Raw genomic sequence first — 20,998 nt, 5'->3', positions numbered from 1 at the left:
AAGTAAATGTAACATAATGTCTGAACAAAATGTAATACGACTTCCTCTGTGCTGGTCTCCATGCACTGGAAACCGTGGGAGTGAGTGTATGCGGTGTCCCTCTCATGCCTCAGCAGCCCCTCTACCAGGCAGCCGACTTCTCCCTGCAGGGTATGGTTCTAGGGCCCCAGTGTTCCTAGAGAGGGAGAAATATCTCCTTCTAAAACAGCAGGGAGTCAGAAGTATACGGCACTCCGTCTGCTTCCGTGGGATCAGGGGCAAGTAGCAACACTCCAGTACTTCTGCAGGGAACAGGGCGTGCTAGTAGGGTTCCTACCCACTCTCGTGTAATGTGTAATGATGAGGTGCAATCTGGAATTAAGATTGCTGCTATCAAGGCAATGGGAAACAATTCTGTTTTCAGGGTCACATCTGTGACCCTGGAATTGGTTTCAGTTTCAACCTACATTTGACTGATCAATGTGTACCAGCTTCTGAGCTAACATCTCCTCACAGCCTCAAACAACCCTAGGAAATGAACATTATCTCTACCTTACCATGTGGGAGCCAAAGCTCTGGGAAGTTATGCCTCCTGTCACAGAGCTGGAATGTTCCAGTTGGGTACCAGACCAAATCTCCTAATGCTGAGTCCAGTGTTCATTCCATGTTGTGCCGCTGACTCTCTGAGTGCAAGGGTTGGGGCCTTGGAATATTATTATCTAAACTGGGGTCTGGATGGTTATCTTCATTATAGCCAAGCTTCTACTTTGCTTTCAAAAGAGAAAGAACAAACCATGTTGAAGGTGGCTACCAGAAGGCCAAGGGCAATAAGTGTTGCAGTGAATGGACACAGTAGTTTGGAAACCCTGGAGTGAGGATCGGCTCTGACTGAAATAAGGGTGAGGGGAGACTTCAGTGAGGTAAGGCCACCTGCTGGGGAGGAGGAGCTTTGGGGGTTAACAAAAGCCCCTAAAAGTACAGACATGGAGGCAGGCAAGCACCAAGAAAGGGACTCCTGTGGGAAACCACTTAGATCAGGGCTTCTTAACTGTGGTATTAACATTTCAGACCAGATAATTCTTTGTTCTGGGGGCTGCAGATATTTAGCCACATCCCTGACCTTCACCCACTAGGTGCCAGTAGCACCTCTCACCATGCCCCCTTGTTGTGACAATCAAAAAAGTCTGCAGACATTTTCAAAAGTCCCCTGGTGAGAACCACTGCCTTAGATGGTGATGTGCCAGCAACTGGAGAGGCCTGACTAGATGTGGGGTCTGGGGAAGAGCAGAATAAGAAAGGGAGGCCATGAACCAGACAGGAAAGGGAACAGATATGTGCCCTGTGACTTCTCACCAACCCTTTCAGGTACAGACTCTTCACAACACTGGGACAAATGGAGCCAAACATGATCCCCAGATGATGCCCAGCAGGAGCACAGCTGGGAGGATAACGTCTGCAGGAGGAGGAAGGATTCTAGACCCAGGCAACTTGCAAAGGGCACCCTGACTCCCTTCCTCCCTTTTCTCCTTTCAGTAAACTGAAGTGAGAGAGGAAGACACAGGGGAGGCTACCGGAGCCTGGTATTCCTAAGCCTATTTGGGAGGCTTTGAAGGGACCTGGATTAGGAGGAAGAGTGAGCTGTGATGTGTCCGTGACTGCGATGTCACCCTTCCCATCTCAGGCCGTCTCCCACTCCTGCACCACTCACCCTTGGACCTCAGTTGCCTAGAAAAGTGGAAAGTAATTGTGATACTTACCCTGGGAGACAGGAAGGAAAAAGGACTGAGGCCAGGGGTGAAGATGAGAGAATTGTGAGGTTCAGGAGAGATAAACCAACAGAGGTCACAAAGGGGACCATGTTTCTCAGCAAAGTGAAAAAGCAGAACTGGGTCTGGGGCTTGGAGGAGAGAAAAGAGGAGGCAGAGAAATGAATATTTACAGAACACCCACCAAATGCTAATTCGGGGTGAGGCACATGGCACTAGTCCCCATGTTCGGCGCTCACGGCATCACAGAATACCTATGAACAACAGTGTGGGCACTACAACTTTTTACAGCAGAGGAAAGTAAGGTGCAGGGAGGCGAGGAATTTCTCTTTGTTCCCAGCAAAGGAGCCTCCCAGGGTGACCCGAGGCTCCAGGCATGGTTGGCTGGCTCTCCCAGGCCGTGCCTCCCCTCGGCTCCAGGGCCCACAGCCGCAGGCTCCACCTGCTTGCCTGCCAGCTCCGCTAGACTAAGACTGTCAGGGGCTGTGTTTTGGCTTCCGTGTCTCCGGCACCTCCACTTCCGCAGGTGCCAGGCACAGGCCCCTATGTGGCGCAGGAAGCAAGCAAGAGTTAATGCGGAGGCAAACAAAGAGCCCGCCGAGGCCCAGCTGCGTGAGCTGACGGGCTGCCCGAGCACAGAGCACGCCGCCGGTTACATAAGTGCTTCTCCTGCTCTGCTCGCGGCCACGGCAGAAAAGCAGGGCTCCTGCTTTCCCTGTGCTCTGTGCTATATATAATCTCTGGTTTGGCAGAGGAGCATGCTACAGCTCCACTGCCCAGTGACATCAGATACTCATTTTTTTCTTAAAAATCCAGCAAATTTTCTTTTACTAGTGATGCCACAAAATTAATAATACAGACTCAGCTTAAGATTTAGATACTTTCCACATTTCCAGCTTTTTTCTCTCTCAAAAACAGTCTTTATTTCTGATTCCGCTTTGAGAAGCAAAGGAGGGGTGAGAATGAGATGGTGAACAGAAAGCTTGCAACACCCCATAATTACAGACTTTGATGCTGGGACCTCAAGGTTCTGATCCCAGATGGGACAGTATTTCCTTTTTCCAGGCTCCAACCCCAAATGGGACAGTGTTATCCTTTGGTAACTAAACAGAGGCTGATCTAGTAACCAAGAATATGTTTTTGATACAGAGTAGGCCAGGTTTGTTTTTGATTCTTTCTCATCTGCCTCCTAAGCCCTAACCTGGGAATCCACGACCTCATGATTATAGAATGAATATTTCATAGAATCATTCATTTATCCTGGGACTTGACTGAAAACGGGCTTTGTTTAGTAAACCCCTTCTTCAATTACAGTACAATTATTTGAAAAATATTTTCTGAGACTTAATTCAAAACATTTATTTACTAAAAATCATCGTATTAGCTTTATGTTAGCCCTAAACAGTTCTCTAATTATTGAAAGCCATAGTTTGTTATTCAGATATGAATTGTTACAACATAGACTCACTTAAACATTAAAAAATGACATTTCAGGGAGAGGGATATAGCTCAGTGGTAGAGCGCATGCTTAGCATGCACGAAGTCCTGGGTTCAATCCCTAGTACCTCCCTTAAAAAAAAAAAAAAAGAACAAATATATTTTTAAATGATATTTCTTTAAGTATATTCAATCCTTTATACTTTTTGCCAATTTGGTTGGGCCTTCCTCCATACCAATTCTTCCAGAATGACGAGATTTTAAGAAAAAAAAAATTGTATCTGATGTTTTCATGAGATCACAGGTTAAGAAGAAAAGGAAAAATAGGCTTTCAAAATATTAATTGTATTAACATTCACACTAAAATCTAAGTACTATCCGAGCTATTATTTCTAGGCATGGCTCTTATAGAGACTATGTAGACATTTTGAGACTTGCTAACACCGGGTGGCTCAGTTATAGCAAGTACTATTCAAAAGGGGCCTGATACTGTGGTTGGAATCAGATAAACCTTTGTCCCAACCCTTCCCTAGCAACTTCCTAGTGCAGGTCACTTGGGTCTTGGGTGCCATATTTAACCTTCCAAATCTCTGTTTTCTTTTATAAAATGGGAATGGAATAGGTGCATACAGGGTAAGCTTCACTATGAAAATTAAATGAGAGAGTCCATGAGAAAGCATCCTTGCCAGACATGCTGACAGCTGAGCAGAAGTCTCAGGCTTCCTGCTTCCTTCCTCACTCCCCGCACGCTCCCATCACCAAGGTGGCCCCTCTGCACGCTTTCTGAACACTGACCTTCTCCTCTCGCATGCAGACTGCTGCAGTGACTTCAGTGACCCGCACTGCCAGCACGCACACATACCCCTTCCCCTGTGAGCCTTTAGTGATTCCTTGCAGGATCAAGTCTGCCCACTGGAGCCTGGTGTCATGGTCCTTTCCCAGTTTGGTCAACCCACCCTTTTTGGGCTCATGGTTCCTTGCAAATCCAAGTCTTCCCACTCCAACTCTGCCCAGGCCATTCCCATGTTTCAAAGCCCTTACACAGCCCCCACAGCATAAATGTCAAACTGCCTCACATGGCAACTGAGACATGTTATCTGGTCCCTGTCAGTCTCCAGTTTCACTGGCCACCACTCCCTTCCCTCCTCATACTATATACCCAAGCAATTCTAGAGTACTACATACCCAAGCAATTCTAGAGTACCCCGAACCCCCATGCTGTCTCATCCTTCAACTTTACACACACCCCTCTCTTTGCCCAGAACACCCTCCTCCCTTCATCTATTTGGCAAACTCCTAAACTGTCTTCAGATTTCATTCCAATGCCCCGACTTCTGTGACAATCTGGCAAGTACTGACTGTGTCTTGTACCTTTGTCTGTTCCTGCACCTGCCATGCTGAATGTAGTTATTGTCCATTTTTTTCGTAATTCACTCAACCACTACAAATATCTTCTTTGGAGGTGAACCCAGGACTCGGTCTTGCACAGAGCAGTCACTCGGGAAATGTTTACAGTGTTAAGAGAAGCTTCCAACCTGGTGGGAAGACCACAGAAATGCAGGGGCTGTGAGCTACAAGAGCAGCCTGTCCCTGGGGGAGCAGGCAGAGGGCGAGCTGGACAAAACTCTCCTCTAAAATGGTAAAATGGCGGTGATGGCCAGGGCTCAGAAAAAGAAACCTTTTTTATGTGGTTACAACTCTAACAAGTCAATTACATTACCTAAAGCCCGCGGAACACCAAACTGTATTTTTCTCCCCACAGCCCCATCTTTTATAAAGTTCCCTGCTCCGCGCAGTGATCGCAGGCAATCGCCTTTGCAGTTTTTGGCGATGCCAGTTCACGGCTATGTTTTTCTGTTCACTGAACTGGCTCATTTCTTCAGGAGAACAAACTGTTCTGCACTGAAGCAGGAATTGGCTGGGTTCTAACAAAAAGATTTTTCCCCCCTGACAGTGTTTTTGCAAAAGACCCAAGTCAATTTATAGCCAAGTAACAAAAGGTCAGAAAGGTTAGTCAAGCAATGGGCGTAATTCCTGTGTGTCACAGCCAATAAAGGAAATGGGTGGGAATAAATAGTATGCAATTTTAACCTGAAATTATTTGTGCAAAACTATTATTGTAAACTATACAAAGGGACCCATGGCTTCCAATACAAAGGATTTCCCTCTCTGTTTTTTTTTTTAAGACACATTTACTGTGGATGAACTGAGATGACCTCAAATTCCTCATATGCAAGTGGAAAAATGTCAAAAACTTTTTACACTAATTTATGATAAAACCTGGTCATTGTTTTGCAGCCCTGAAATAGAAATATTCACACACAAAAATAAATATCTCTTAGTTAAATCACAATTAAACACAATTTGCATGACTGAATTTAATACTAAACCTTTGCCAAAAGAGAAACACAATTAACCAAAAGAAAAGGCTGAGAAAAAGGCTCTACAAACACCACAGTTTATCTGTTTTAATCATGGAGAAGTGTGACAAAGTACTCCATTATTCAATGAGCATAAGAACAAGAAATGCCTGCCTTTAAAGCAGACACGAAGAACTGACATTACAGCCAAGCAAGTGGAAGACAGATGAGTAACAGCCTGTACCGGGCGGCCAACCAGGCCCGGGTCCAGGCCCATGGGTCTGTGCAGTAAGGAAGCCTTTCAGATTTCAGGGCTGTCGGAAGCCCCCGCACCCCCACTTAGCATCATGATGTCTCTAGTATACTCACCATTTAAAACAACCTAATCAGCCAAAAGACAAATGGCTAAATAGAACCCTGTCATGGTCCTGGACAGGATGACATAAACCATTTCTTCCCAGCCTCCTTGCTAAGTACAACTATAAACCCTGGAAATAACACAAGAGGCAACCAAAAGAGAAGTCTGAAAGGTAGAAAAAGGAAGGTGAACATGTTAGGGACCCCTGGGCTGGAAGAACACAGCAGCAGAGCATCTTATGCCTCCCCCATCCAACTGAAGAAAGTGGCCCAGGCCCAATGTTTCCCAAGCCCCAGCCTAGCAACAGAAGGCAACCTGGGTAGGCTCATCCTTCCCTATGATAGAACAGGAGTTCTGCTGACACCACCAGGCCAGCTGACAGTACTAACAAGGAGGCCAGATCAGGAACCCACTGATAATAAAGCAATCTGGGAAAACTCTCCCTCCCTGCAGGGCCCCCAGGAAGTACTCTTTATCCCAGCAGCATGGAGACTCCTTTCTCTATGCTGGAGGCACTAGAGAGCATGGCCTGAGAAAATTTCTTCCCTCCATCAGATAGCACCTGCAGGGTCCAGTGGGGGCCCCAGCTGCACCAGATAAACCAAGCAGACCAAAACAGTCATATCAAAGGCTCTGAAAAATAGTCATTGGAACCATAGCCCACAACAGTAGATCCCAACCAGTGTGCTAAACCTACAGAGAGTGACTTTCTGATAAAATAAAAGATTTAAATAGGACCTGGAGTCTCCTAACATAATAGATAAAATGTCCAGAATAGAGTGGAAAATCCCCTTCATACCAAGAACCAGGAAAATCACAACTTGAATGAGAAAAGACGATCAACTGATAACAACACCAAGATCAATCTGATGTCGGAATAAGCTTACAAAGGATTTTAAAGCAGCCATCACAAAAATGCTACAACAAGCAATTACAAATTCTCTTGAAACAAATGAAAAGAATAGAAAATCTTATCAAAGAAAAAGAAGTTATAAAAAAGAACCAAATAAAAATTACAGAACTGAAAGACACAAAAACAGAAATAAAAACATGCTAGATGGGCTTAATAAGAGTAGAGATGACAGAGGATAGAATCAATGAGCTTGAAGTAGGTCAAAAGAACTTATCCAATATGAACAAAAGAAAGAAGACAGATTGAAAGCAAAAGAACAGAGCTTCAGAAACTTGTGAGACAATAACAGAATATCCAATGTTCATATCATCAGAGTCCCAAAAGGAGAATAAAAAGAGAGGGGCTGAAAGAGTATTCAAAAAGATAATAGCTGAGAATTTCCCAAACCTGGTGAAAGGCATAAACCTAAAGATTCAAGAAGCTGAGCAAATCTCAAATAGATAAACCCAAAGAAATCCATGACAAGATACATGATGATTAAACTTCTCATAAAAGAAGAAAAACCTTTGAAAGCAGAGAAAAACAACACATTGTCTATAAGGGAATACCAATTCAAATGATGAAAGATTTCTCATTTGAAACGATAGAGGCCAGAAGGAAGTAGCACAACATTCTCAATGCTAAAAGAAAAGAACTGTCAACCGTGAACTCTGTATGTGGGGAAACTATACCTCAAGATTGGAGGGGAAAAGAGACATTCTCAGACTAAGAAAAACTGAAAGAAGGTGTCACTAGAAGACCTACCCTTAAAGAATGGCTAAAAGAAGTTATTCAAAAAGAAAGGAAATGATGAAAGAAGAAATCTTGAAGCATCAGTAATAAAGAACAGAAAAAGAATATGTGTACACACAGTAGACTATCCTCCTCATGAGTTTTATATCATATTTAACTGAAACAAAAATCATAATACCATCTGATGCTCAAGATAATTATATTTAAAAGGGGGGGTGGTTAAAGGGACCTAGATGGAAGTTAAGGTTTCCTTGTTTCACTCAAAGTGGTGAAATGTTGATACCAGTAGACTATTATACGTCAAATATGTATATTGTAATACTCAGGGCAACTACTAAGAAAATGATACAAAGAGATACACTCAAAAACACTACATATAAGACAAAACCCTAAAAAATGTTTAAGTAACTCAGAGAAAGGCAAGAAAAGAGAAACAGGAAGCAAAACATAATAAAATGGCAAATTAAAACCCTTAATACGTCAATAATTACCTTAAGTGAAAATAGTCTAAATATACCAATTAAAAAGTAGACATTGGCAGAATGGATAAAACCACAACCTAACTATATGCTGTTCACACAAAACTCACTTCAAATTCAATGAAATAAAAGTGCTGTCCATACAACAGATGGAATATCAATAGCTATTTTAAATTATGCCTGTGAATAATTTCAATGACACAGGAAAATGCTTAGAATAGCACATTTTATAAGACATGATAATTAAATAAGTAAATACACAAATATTTTCAAAGCAAGAGATAAAATGTATATATAGCATGACTTCACACTGTATGTGAACAACTTATAAATAAATGCCTAAAAAGAATGCCTTTCAGGGTATCACTAACAGGAATCTCAATTCTCTTCATTATGCTTTCTTATATTTTTCAGATTTCTACCATAAGAATGCTTTTGCTTTTATAATCAGAAAACAAAAATTATTTTTTAAAAATTCTCTTCAATTAAATCAGTCTATTAAAGATAACTGCTATTGCCTGGGGAGGAGGAAGTAATATTTACCATCAGTAGCCACCATTAACGTGAATCTTCTTACTGGCAAGTTGGTTGTCCCTCCCTTTCCTGCTCTCCAGAGGACCAGGGGTACAAGGCAGGAGTCCTAGAAGACTCAGAAAGGGTTCTCTCTGTGAGTTTTGGGCATAAGATCCAGGGAATGGGAGTAGGGAGTGGGAAAGGAGATGACAGATGGGGGAGGGGCCAGCGTGGATAGCAGAGCAGAACTGCTGGAAACTTGCCTCACTTTCAGTGGTCTCCAGAGTCACTGCCCAAGGTCTCCACAGGCCTGACCACTGAGCTGGTTCCCGTGTTTCCTCACTGCATCACCCAAGGCCACAAGAGGATCATCCCACCATGCAGGGAGCCACAGTACAGAAGACTTAATTCTTCTATTTGATATTGCCAAGTCGGTATCAATTTCACACCCATATCTTCCTTTCTTTTCCAAAGTCTCTCCCTAACTTTATCCAGGAGCCGTGTGATAAGCTTCCTACTACAGCAGACCCAATCCTTCTTCTGGCATTTCAAAAAAACTCAAAGCAATCTTCAATTCTTCCTTACTCTTTATTTGTATATCCAAGCTATTATTATAAAGGAGATTCAAAATAGAATACAGAAGATAGCAGATAAAACAATTTCTAAGATTCTGTATTAGAGATTTATAATTCTTTTACCAAGGATTACTTCTACTCCTTCTTAATGCAACTAACAAATGAACCCTCTTAGAGTCAAAGTTGAGAGCTCTGGCCAAGACTCTTTCATGTAGAAGATGCCTCCTTGTTGTTGCTGCGGCCTGATTTCACCGTCAGCTGGCTCATTTCTAGACTTCCCAAGGTTATCACCAATTCTGGAAACACTGCCTTTTTATCTTACTGAGGACATGGAATTTCATCTCCAGGGCCATAAAGGATAACTCAAAGCCAACCTTGACTTTACAGCACTTTGCAAACACTGTAGGACTATTTCAGTGCCTCCACCCTTACTATCTCCCATGATGTAAACTACAAACATGATGAGGTATTTTACAAATACCTGAGCACATATTATTGGAGACCATGCTAACTTTTAAAATAAGCTTTCTTTTTGTCTTGCTTTTTTGGGCTAGACTGGAAAAAGCATGGACTCTGGAGTCAAAGGGTGTCCCTATTACTTATTAGCCACATAACTTTGCAGCCTCTTCATCTACAAAATGGAAATAAGTATGCATACCTCTTGTGAGGATTAAGTAATATATTACTTATAAAAGTGCCTGGCATGTCATAGGTGCTCTCCTGGAGCCATTTAACATTCCTACCTTAGTTTCTTTTTTTCAACTACTTCTCATTTGTAATTTATGTTTCATATCTCTGTGGACCTAAATGAGTCACCTTAAATTCTTTTGAAACAAGAAAACATAAAAATACAACACAAAAATAGTAGACACTCCTCTGGGAGGTAGGGGTGGGCATTGACTGGGAAGGGACATGAGGTAACTTTCTGAGTAATGCTATCTTGGTAGGAGTTTGGGTTACACAGGTGTGTGCACTTATCAAAATTCAACAAATGTACAGTTAAAATTTAACTATAATGAAATGCACAAATCTTACCTCAAAAGAAAAAAACTACAAACAAATAATGACCTGTACTTAGTGACATGTGTGCTGAGCACTGAGGGGGACGCATAAAAAATACAACGGGCAGACAGCTGGAGAGAAGGGTAGGAAGCACAGAGTGAAATGTTAACGGTCAAACCTGGTGGTGGGTGTACAGCTGCTCACTGTAAAATTCTTTCAACTTTGCAGTATGTTTGGGAAAGGCATATCCTATGGAAAAGATTGGAAGGCACTCAATACACATTAGTTCTCTTCCCAAACCCTCTTCCAGTCTTTATTCACCCATTTGTTCATTTACCTGGAAACACTTCCAAGACACACCCTGTAGAATTGCCTAGCACAGCTGCCTAACCCTAGGCTCTCGGAATCTGTTTCCTCACCTATGGAATAATAATGGCATGTGCCTCATGGGGATTTCATCAGGGTCAGGACGATAAACACATAACTCTTAGCTCAGTTCCTGCCAGGTAGCTGGTGCTTAATAAAAGCTGGCTATCATTATGCCAGTAAAATGGGCAGTACAGGGCATGGACATTTTCATGTTTTATTCCAGTATCAGGTAGTGGCTGGAAGCCCTGATTCCCAACTGATTGCCTGGGTTCAAATCCTAACTCTTCACATTGTCGCTTTGGGCAAAATTCTTAACCTTTCTATGCCTCAGTTTCCTCATCTGTGAAAAAGAGATAAGCGTTTCTCTTTCTTAGGGTTATTATGACAATTCAACATGATAGTATACATAAAGTGCTTAGACAGTGGCTGGAACAGTGCAAGCACAATCAGTGTTAGCACACTCACTATGCTGGATATTTAGAGAATATGAAGATGAATGTGTGAGTCCCTGACACCTCAAGGAGCTGATAATCCAGGAGAGGAGAAAGCCATGTCAATAGAAGTATCACAAAGTGGTGGGTGATGTGTGCCAGAGGAGAAGTGATACCATGGGCTTGGGCCAACAGAAAAACAGACTGATAATAATGACTGAGGAAAACCAAAGAAGGCCTCAAGGGGGTGACATTTGATGATCTGGGACTCAAAGGCAGAGAAGGGGAAGAAAAGGTTGGTAATATGAAAGTACGCGTACAGAGAGCCTACTAGTGCTTAATAAAAGGTAGGTAGGGATGGGTTAAAAGAGTTGAGGCTGGAAAGAGATTGGGATCAGATGGCAGAAAGCTCTACTGATGAATGTAGACTTTGTTCTGCAAAAGTACTTTGAAAAAGTGATGATCCATTTACATACTCCATGGGTTAGGAGGGGTGAGTTTTCAAAAATAATTGTTGACCACAAAAAAAAATCTTTATTTTTCTACCTGATAAATACTGCTCATCATTTATCCACTGCACTCTTTATATAGAATAACTCAAAATTTGTTACAATAACTATTTTACCAATTCAAGGCATCTCTACTCAATAGGAAGGCCCAGAGCCTCTGGAGGAAGTGCCAGGGAAGAGCTTACTAACAAACAGTATTGTGGAATCGAGTTAGTTAGCACCATTCTAGTTGGTTCATTGCTTTGAGGTTCAATTTGGAACCTGACCCAAGAGATTAAATTCAGGAAGGGAGAAAAGTCCATGCAGCAGCAGAGAAGGGCCGGTTCCCTCTGGACGCTGCCAGCTGGCCACGCTGCGCCTCCCAGAGCTCGCTCCGCCTTGGTAAACACATTTCTGATGGCCATGGGCACTGAGCAAACCCACTATGCCTGACAGAGAGTCTTCAACATCAGAGCCTGAGGAAGCAGCCAGGAGAGGGGGAAGGTTTAAGGATTAAAGGCACCAAATGCTGCTTCCAAATTATGTAAATTAAATATATGAAGGGCACATAAAAACACCTTTTCTTTTCAGCACTATTGGAAAGAAATTAAAAGAACATAAAATACACATAATGAGGTTTTAAAAATTCTAGGATTAAATACAGGCAAACGTTTATCTTGGTGTAAACCAAGCCCTTTTAGTGGAGGCATCTTTGAGTGAGTTGGTGGGCTGGCTGGTTCAGGCCCAGCGGAACTGCCCCCGGCTCTGCGGGCTCCATGAGGGCAAGGAACATGACTGTCTTACTCACTGCTGTGCTCTTGGGGCCTAAGTCAGTGCCTGGCCTGTAATCGGTGCTCACAAAATATTTGTTGATTGAATAAGTATTTGATCTAGTCCCCAGCTTTATAAGTTCAGAAATATGATGTATTTTTGGTTCACCGAGATTACTATAATTCTTAATTGGATAATTCTTAAATTGGTTTAATACCAACCAAACTCAGTGGAGACACACTAGGTCCCAACACCACAGCCCACATTTTGGAGGGGCTATACTTCTTCAGGAGCCCCAGTGTTCCTGAAATTTACCCAGAACTGTCCTTTCCTAACATCAGGGCATCTGGGAAACAGAATCCCGAATCTGGTCGCTGCCTGAGGAACAAATTTAGAGCTTCTAAGAATGTTTTTGACCCACACATGAAGCAAGCCCAGCTCTGCAGCAACCAGACTGTCAGCCCCAGGCCACTGTGGCATCTCACCTCCTGTGGACAGAGTGAAATGTACTCTGACAGAGTCCAACCCTCCAAATCCTTCCCAGACTCCATGTCCCTTTGAGACATTCTTCATTTGAACACGTCATAAACCCCAGCTTTTAAGATTTTTTTTGTTTATAGGGCTTTAATTTGGCTTCTCCCTAATGACCAAAGAGGGTCTTTCATCTACATATACCTCCAGAGAATCAGTTGGGTCTGGGCAGCTCTGAATGGATGTGCACCAATTTTCAAGTCATTTTGGCCTCAGCAACAAACACTGCACAGTATCTTCAGAGACCCCCAGGGGCTAAGTAATACGACCCATGACTCTGTTTAAGATTGGTTTGGATTTTTTTTTCCCCTTAAATGCAATGTCTTGCATTCTCTAATTTTCTATCCACTTGGCCTCATAAAATTTTCAGAAAAATCTCCCATCAGCATAGTTTTTTACTAATGTACACTTTAGAAAGGTCTAGGAAATTCGACGTATCTGGGATGAACCTAGAGGCAACACTGTGGAAGGCCATCATTAACATTTACCCACTCAGAGAAGGGAACTTAACTCTAAGCTTGCTTTCTTCTTCTTAAGCCAGTTTCTACCCAGGACCAAATAGTGTCTCCACTCCATGATGGCTTTTTACTTAAAAGAAAAATGAGATAGAGGGAAAACAGACAACTTTGACATTTTAAATTTTGTGCTAATTTTAGAAAAGTTGCAAAAATAGTACAGAGAGTTTCCCTATATCCTTGACCCAGCTTCCCCTAAACTTAAATAACCATAGTAACCGAACAGAACAGGACATTAACACTGGCACAATACTATTACTAAATCAAAGATCTTATTCAAATTACACCAGTTTTTTTTTTTCCTACTAATGTCCTTTTTCTGTCCTAGGATCCTACCCAGGATCCCCATTGTGTGTAGTCACTATGTCCTAGTCCCCCAACAGTTCCTCAGTCTTTTCCTTGTTATTCATGCCCTTCACACTTTTCAAAAATATTAATCCATTACTTTGCTGAATGCCCCTTGATTTGGGTTTGCCTGATGTTTTCTCATGATTACACTGAGGTTGTACATTTTAACCACAGAAATGATGTTGTGTTCTTCTCGGGGTATTATGTCATGGGGTTCATGATGTTGCTGCCTCTTACCACTAGTGATGCTGACCATGACTGACCACTTGGCTAAGGTGGTTTCTCCACTGTCTAACTATAAAGGAAAGAAAAGACAGTAACTTTTCTTTCCTTTATAGTTAATAAGTATGTCGAAGAAGTTTATTTGAGACTATGCAAATTCTGACGAACATTTCTTAAGGGATTACTGGCTCCCTCATTTATAAGCCTGCTTGTTTTCCTTAAAAACTCCAAGAGGTCAGTTGATATGTTTCTGTCACACAAGCACTTTGTTGTTACTTTTTTGATTTTTGATTGTTCAATGAAGTTTATTTTTCTTCTACTTATAAAAATAGCACATCTTCATTGTCAAAAAAAAAATATGGAGTGTTCATAACCACACCATCAGAGTTTGGTACTTGTTATGGGCTGAATGTTTGTGGCCACTCCACCCTGAAACTCACTGAATTTCTAACCCCCTGTGTGATAGTATTAGGACATTGGGTCTTTGGGAGACAATGAGGTCCTCACAGTGGAACTCTCATCTCATGAATGGGATCAGTGCCCTTATAAAAAGAACCCTAGAGAGCTCTCTCACCCCTCTCCACCAAATGAGGATACAACAGGAAAAATGCCATCTGCAGCCTAGGATAGGGCCCTTACCAGAACCTGACCACGCTGGTACCCTGATCTCAGCGTCCAGCCTCTAGAACAGTGAGAAATAAATATCTGTTGTTTATAAGCCACCTAGTCTATGGTATTTTGTTACAGCAGCCTAAGCTAAGACAGCACTATAGATAGTTCGGCCAGCATCTGTTATTTACTGATGGGATGGGCAAAATTAAGTAAGATTCTTTTTGGAAGAACTATACAGTAAGCTAGAAGTAATTTTATGGCCTGCATTTAATGGAAATTAACTGAACACTGCCACGGGGAAGGTGAGGTCACACAGTGGACATCTGAAACTCCAGATGCCAAATCTGGACCAAGGTTAAAAGTGTTCACCGCCAAACTCCTTAACAACTTGAAGGAATGCTACATGGTTCCCAGGATTTGCCTATTTCTGGTTTATTGCTACGTTCCCCGAGAACAATGACAACAACAAGAAGAGCTAACAGTGGTGGAATACATGACGTTCACTGGACACTGTTCACTCCAAGTTCCTTGAAGGCACTAGTTCATTTAACTCTCATCACAGCCCTTGCTAGTAGGTATTGTTACTGCCTCCAGTTTACAGATGAGGACAAAGAGGCACAAAGAAGTTACAAAAAGTAACTTGCTCAAGGTCCCTCAGCTACAAGATTTGAACCCAGGCAAGCTTTGTTCTGGAACGTGTGCTCAAGCTCTCCTGTTGTTAGAGAATGCAAGAACAAATTATCATCCGGATGAGAGACACAGTCTGTGGATTTGAGTTCTGGAGGAAGCTGAATGGAAAAAAAGACTAAAATAACAAGAAAACCACTTCCAGAAAGGAAAGACCTGAGAGTAGAAATGACAAGGGGCTCTCAGGATGCCACACATAATTAGCAATCAAAGAGGGTCACTAAGACAACAGCCTGGAAACATATGACAACAAGGTGAAAAGAACTCCAAGTAAACAAGGTAAACAAGCAGGTTATGTGAAAGGGAATCCAGCAGTTACATTTTGTTTGGTAAGTTTTAAATTTTATTTATTTATTTTTTAATTAAAAGTTTTAAAAAACTTTTTTTAGGGGAAGGTAATTAGGTTTATTGATTGATTGATTGGTTTTTAATGGAGGTACTGGGGATTGAACCCAGGACCTTGTGTATGCTAAGCACACACTTTACCACTGAGCTATGCCCTCCCCCTTGACAGAGTTACTCTGACTTTTTTCTTTTTTTTAAAGTAACAGAAGCCTAGAGACAAAGCAATCTAAGACTTCAATGTAAAAAAGATGAGTGAATCAGAATACCTCAAGTTGTCATCTGTAAACAAACAAAATGATGCCACCCCCAGACCAGACGCTTGTCAGTCCTACACCAACAAGTCTCTCCCAGAGCCATAGTCAGCAGCGCTGTCTGCACTTCCTCAGCTCCTTCTGACTCCAGGGTGAGCTGACTGCCATACTCTGTGGACCGAGCGTGCTGGGATCACTATCAGTTTCCTAACTGAGAAAACGAGGGACTTAGCTTCTCCTTATCCCACTGGATCTCTGGGTGAATGGCCACAGCTGGCCACTACCCCTTGCAGGACATCATCTCTTTCACACCATTCTGCTCTGCTCCTCCCCTACCTCTTCCTCTAGCATCTGCTTGGCATTCAGGCCTGGTTTGCAATCCCACTTACTAGCTGAGTAACAATGCCTTGGAGCCTTAGTTTCCTGGCCCACAAAGTAGGGTAGTAATAATTTCCATACACAGGGCTATTAAGAAGATAAAGCCATCTGAAAAAGCTCTCACCTCCCCATGCTGGACATGTATTACACTGCTCAGGACAATTTTGAGTTCCTGAACATAAAGACTGGTCTTTACTAAGAGGCCAACATAAGCCCTTTTTTCCTGTCTACATGCTCTACTGAGGTGAACTCTATATCTATTCTATGGCTTTGACCTCCTCCTTGGAGCAAGTACATCTCACAATCTTTACCTCTGGCCCCTACATCTCAGCTGAGTTTCTGACCCACATTTCCCATTGCTCCTAGCTATGTTTTCCTAGACCTTTTGACGGTTTTTTAAATTCAGAAAGTCCTAAAATTCTCTGTCTCTCTTTAAAGTAGTCTTTGCAACCCCATCCACAACCTTTACCCCACTACACAAGGTAGTCAATATTTCCACTGCCTATTATTACCTTTCCTAAAACAGACAAACAAGAAAACCCTCTAAGTCACCCTCTAATTCCCAATCTCACCAGAGTCAGGCGCTAGTATTTTTAGATTCTGTCTCTAAACATCTCATCTTCTCCATCACCACTGCTGCCACCTTGTTCAAGTTCTCATCATCTTTCACCTGGATGACTGCCACAGCTGCTTAACTGATTTCACCCAGAGTCCGTGCTTCACACAATAGCCAGAGTTGTCTTCCTGAAGACAAACTTTAACACAGTGATCTCCTGCTTTAAAACCTCTGTGGTACAGCCCATGGATACAAACTAAAACTTGTTGGCCAAGCATGCCAGGTGCTTCACAATCTGGACCCCACATCCCTTTGTCCAGTCTCATTTCCAGCCACTTGGGTACTTTCAGATTTTGATGAACTTGGGCAATAACTTGGGTACCTTCAGGCTTTTGCCAATTCATTTATTCTCTACCCCACAAAGCCGTACTGGCACAGTAACACTCAGCTTCCAAGCCACCTGCACTGACGCACTAAACACCATTCCCTCCCTCTCTGCGTCTCCAGCACATCTGACACATCACATCTTTTGCCATTGTTGGCCTGCATGCATGCCACCTCCTCAACCTGAAGGGGACCATAAAGGCAAGGACAGACCTGCCTTTACCTCTGTATGTCCCACATCTAGCTCAGTGTCTGTCCAGCTCAGTAAGGTCTCGGTGATTGTTAACTAACTTGATCAAAGAGAGCAAAATACTTGAGTACCAGGCTGAAGTCCAGAAGAATGAATGTATCCCATGGAACAAATATAAAACAGGAAGGGTAAAAATAATGGGTTCAGACAAGGAATAGGAAGAGGGGATGACAAAATGGGGAGAAACTGTATTTCCTTATAATAAGGAAGGAAAGGAAAGTTCCTGCTTTTGCCTTGATGATAGTAAATAGAGGAACAAATGTTATTTTTAGTACTAGGAAAACTATTCACTTTTAATTTTGTTTTAAAGTTAAAAAGAAGGAAAGAACATTTCATAAAACAGAGGTATAACAGAAAAGAGACAACTAATCAATATATAAATTAAGAGACAAATTATCCGTAGAAAACATAACAAATGCAATAGCACCCATAAATTAAAGAAGCTAAGTTCACACATAAGTTATGGAATCTTCAAGCTTGGCTGAACAGAAAAAATCCAACAATATTCTGCTTACAGAGATAAGCTCTGAAATAACAATGATGAAATTAGAAAATATAACAAAGTCACTACACAAGAAATCTATAGACTATGAAAAAAAGAATAGAGGACAGGCATTGCTTTAAGTATTGTCAAAAAGCAAAAATAAAAACTAAAAATGCAACCCATAATCTTGAGAAACAAACAACCAAAAGGTAAAAATAAAACAAAATGGGAAGAACTTTTCTTAAAAAGAAAAGAAGTAGGTATTTTGAAAGCAAAACCAAAGTACTTTGGAAGGACCCACAAGAAGCTCGCAGGAGGTGCTGCCCACGAAAGAGGACTGGGAGGGAGGAGGACGCTGAGTTTCACTGCCTCCTCCTGTGCTTCTAAAGTTTTATATTTCAACTAAAAGTTCTGAGAAGAGACTAAAAGTGATATTAGTACTAAATTTAGTTACAAAAAAGAACAAATGCATGAAACTGGACATAAAAAACTGGACATACAGGACATAAAAAAGCAATAAATAGGGAAATACTATGTATGTGTTAATAAATTTGGATAAAGCTAAAAAGATGGATTTTCCATTAAAAACAGAATTCTAACATTGGCAAAAATGAAATACTTAACTAGACCAACACCTTGAAAAAATAAATAACTATACCTCCATCCCTAGAAGCAACTAGGCTCTGATGGTTTGTTAGTTGATCATTTCAAACTCTCCAGAAACAAACAACTCATAGAAATCATGCCTAAAATAGGTCAAGATATAGGTTATCTAGTTTACTGTACTAACCTGATCCTAAAACTGACTAAAGAAAATGAAGAGAGAAAAACTACAGATGAAGCTTACTTAAAATTTAGGCTCAAAAATTTAAAAGAAAATAATAGTAAATAGAACCTAGGAATAGGTTAAATTTTTAAATTGTGTCATGTCAGCAAATACCAAAGTGTCATTTGTTAAACTCCAACAGCTATTCTTAATTTTAAAATTCTAAAACTAGTAATAAAGATATACTTTCTTACCCTTTTTAGAGTATCTATTTAAAACCAAATATCAACAATACACTTTGAGGAAGAAATGAGACAGGCAGTCAATAAAAATAGGTACACATATGATCCAGCAATCCCACTCCTGGGCATATATCCAGAGAAGACCCTAATTTGAAAACATACAGGCACCCCCGTGTTCACGGCAGCACTATGTATAATAGCCCAGACATGGAACAATCCAAATGTCCATCAACTGACGAATGGATAAAGAAGATGTGGTATATATATACAATGGAATACTTAGTCATAAGAAAGAATAAAATAATGCCATTTGCAGTAACATGGGTGGACTTACAGATTATCAGACTAAGTGAAGTCAGAAAACCAAAGACAAATACCATACAGTATCACTTATATGTGGAATCTAAAATATGATACAAGTGAATTTATTTACAAAACAGAACTTGCAGACATAGAAAACAAACTTATAGTTACCAGAGGGGAAAGGGGGAAGGGGAGGGATATATTAGGAGTTTGAGATTAGCAGATACAAACTACTATACATAAAACAGATAAACAAAAAGGCCCTACTGTATAACATAGAAAACCATATTCAATATCCTGTAATAAACCATAACAGAAAAGAAATAAAAAAAGAATATATATGTATAACTGAATCACTCTGCTGTACACCAGAAACTAACACAACATTGTAAATCAACTATACTTCAATTAAAAAACGAAAAAAGGCACAAAATGAAGCAGCATTTTATCATCACTGTTAATTAACACAGTGTCAGAAGTGCTTCTAATACAAAGCTACATGAAAACAAATGAGAAATACAAATATAGTAAAAGGCAGAGGCAAAATTTTTCTACATACATACCATTATATATATATATACCCAAAAGAATCACTTAAATGGTTATGATTAGTTTAAAGCAACAAAAGTCATCACCAATATAGAAAAGTCAATAGTATTTCTAGTCCTCACATTTGACCACACATGAAAATCACTCAGGCAGCTTTTTAAAATGCCAATGCTTACACCTCACCCCAGACAAATTGCCTCAGAATCTTTGGGGGTGGGACCAGACATTAGTGATTTACAAAGCATCTAAAGTGATTCTAATGTGCAGCTAAGTCGAGAGACCATTCCTATATACTTAATTATCTAAATACCTACAAAGTGCAATGCAAAAAGTTAGCCATTCATGATATTCACAAATGGGAAGAGAAAGACTGTTGCAAGGCAACAGGAGTTCAAAAGACGAAGCCCAGAAGGGGACATAGTGGCTGTGCCAATGCCCCCAGTCCACTGCAGTTTAGGCAAAGACGCAGGACATTGCCCAAGTTATTGTAGGGGAACGTGACCCATGGCAACAACGGAACGGTGGCAGCAAGAGACAATTAGTCTTTGAGATCGGAGGCATACATGAGCATCTAACAGAGGCTGAGGAGGTACAAGATTACCTGCCTAGCTGTATGAGGCTATATGTAAGATGAATTCCTATAAATGGAATTGCTGAGTTAAATGCTATGTGCCTTTAAAAGGAAAAGATTAATTTTAAAAGGAAAAAGCATGATGTATAGAATAAACCAAGCAACACACTTGATAGGTAGGAGCAACAGAGTGGGAGAAGGGAGGTAAGCTGGAGCAAGGCAAGACGGCTCAGTGTTGTCAGGGCAGGGGGTAGGTACCAGCACTGACATCACAGAAAACTCCTAGGGATTCCAGTTTTGCTTAACTCTTTGCATTAACAGTGCCCCCAGAGCAGAAACCTGAAAAAGGAGGAGGGCAGGAGCCACGTGACTATCTCAGAGGAGATTCTGGGTTGACTGAAGAACATTAAGGAGACCAGTGTGACTGAAGGACAGTAAGGAGACCAGTGTGACTGAAGCAGTCCCTGTGAAGGTGAGCGCTAGAAAACACGTGTACAAGTTTCCTTGTGAATAAACTCGTCTTAGGCCATTTTTAGTTTAGAGGATTGATATGCAAGGCCACTAAATAGTTTCTACTCGGCATTCCAACTCAAAGTTAAAGAATGAGAAAACTGTAATACTGCTGCAATCCACCATAAGGCAGGAAGTTCCATGAGCAACAACTGTGGGGAAATTCCCATGGGCTGGGTGGCCCTGGCTCGGGCAGAGGGAGGGACATCGCCATGCAGTTGTCTAAGTCAGGCTGCTGTGCACAGAACTCCCATTATATGCCATCGATAACTCTGACTCCGTTTCCTCCCCATTCTTTCCAAAAAGTTCTTCTCAGCATAC

General features: G+C 41.4%; 1 protein-coding gene across 9 annotated transcripts in view; it reads right to left on the bottom strand.

The window, feature by feature from the left end:
• The window catches only part of ZHX3 (zinc fingers and homeoboxes 3), a 120,917-nt gene that overhangs the window by 42,545 nt on the left and 57,374 nt on the right, over nt 1-20,998 (bottom strand). The window lies entirely within an intron of this gene.

The sequence above is a fragment of the Camelus dromedarius genome, chromosome 18 (genome assembly GCF_036321535.1).
Source record: "Camelus dromedarius isolate mCamDro1 chromosome 18, mCamDro1.pat, whole genome shotgun sequence".
Classification (NCBI taxonomy): Eukaryota; Metazoa; Chordata; class Mammalia; order Artiodactyla; family Camelidae; genus Camelus; species Camelus dromedarius.
The sequence above is the reverse complement of the archived record's forward strand: the minus strand, read 5'-3'. Positions and strand labels throughout refer to the sequence as shown.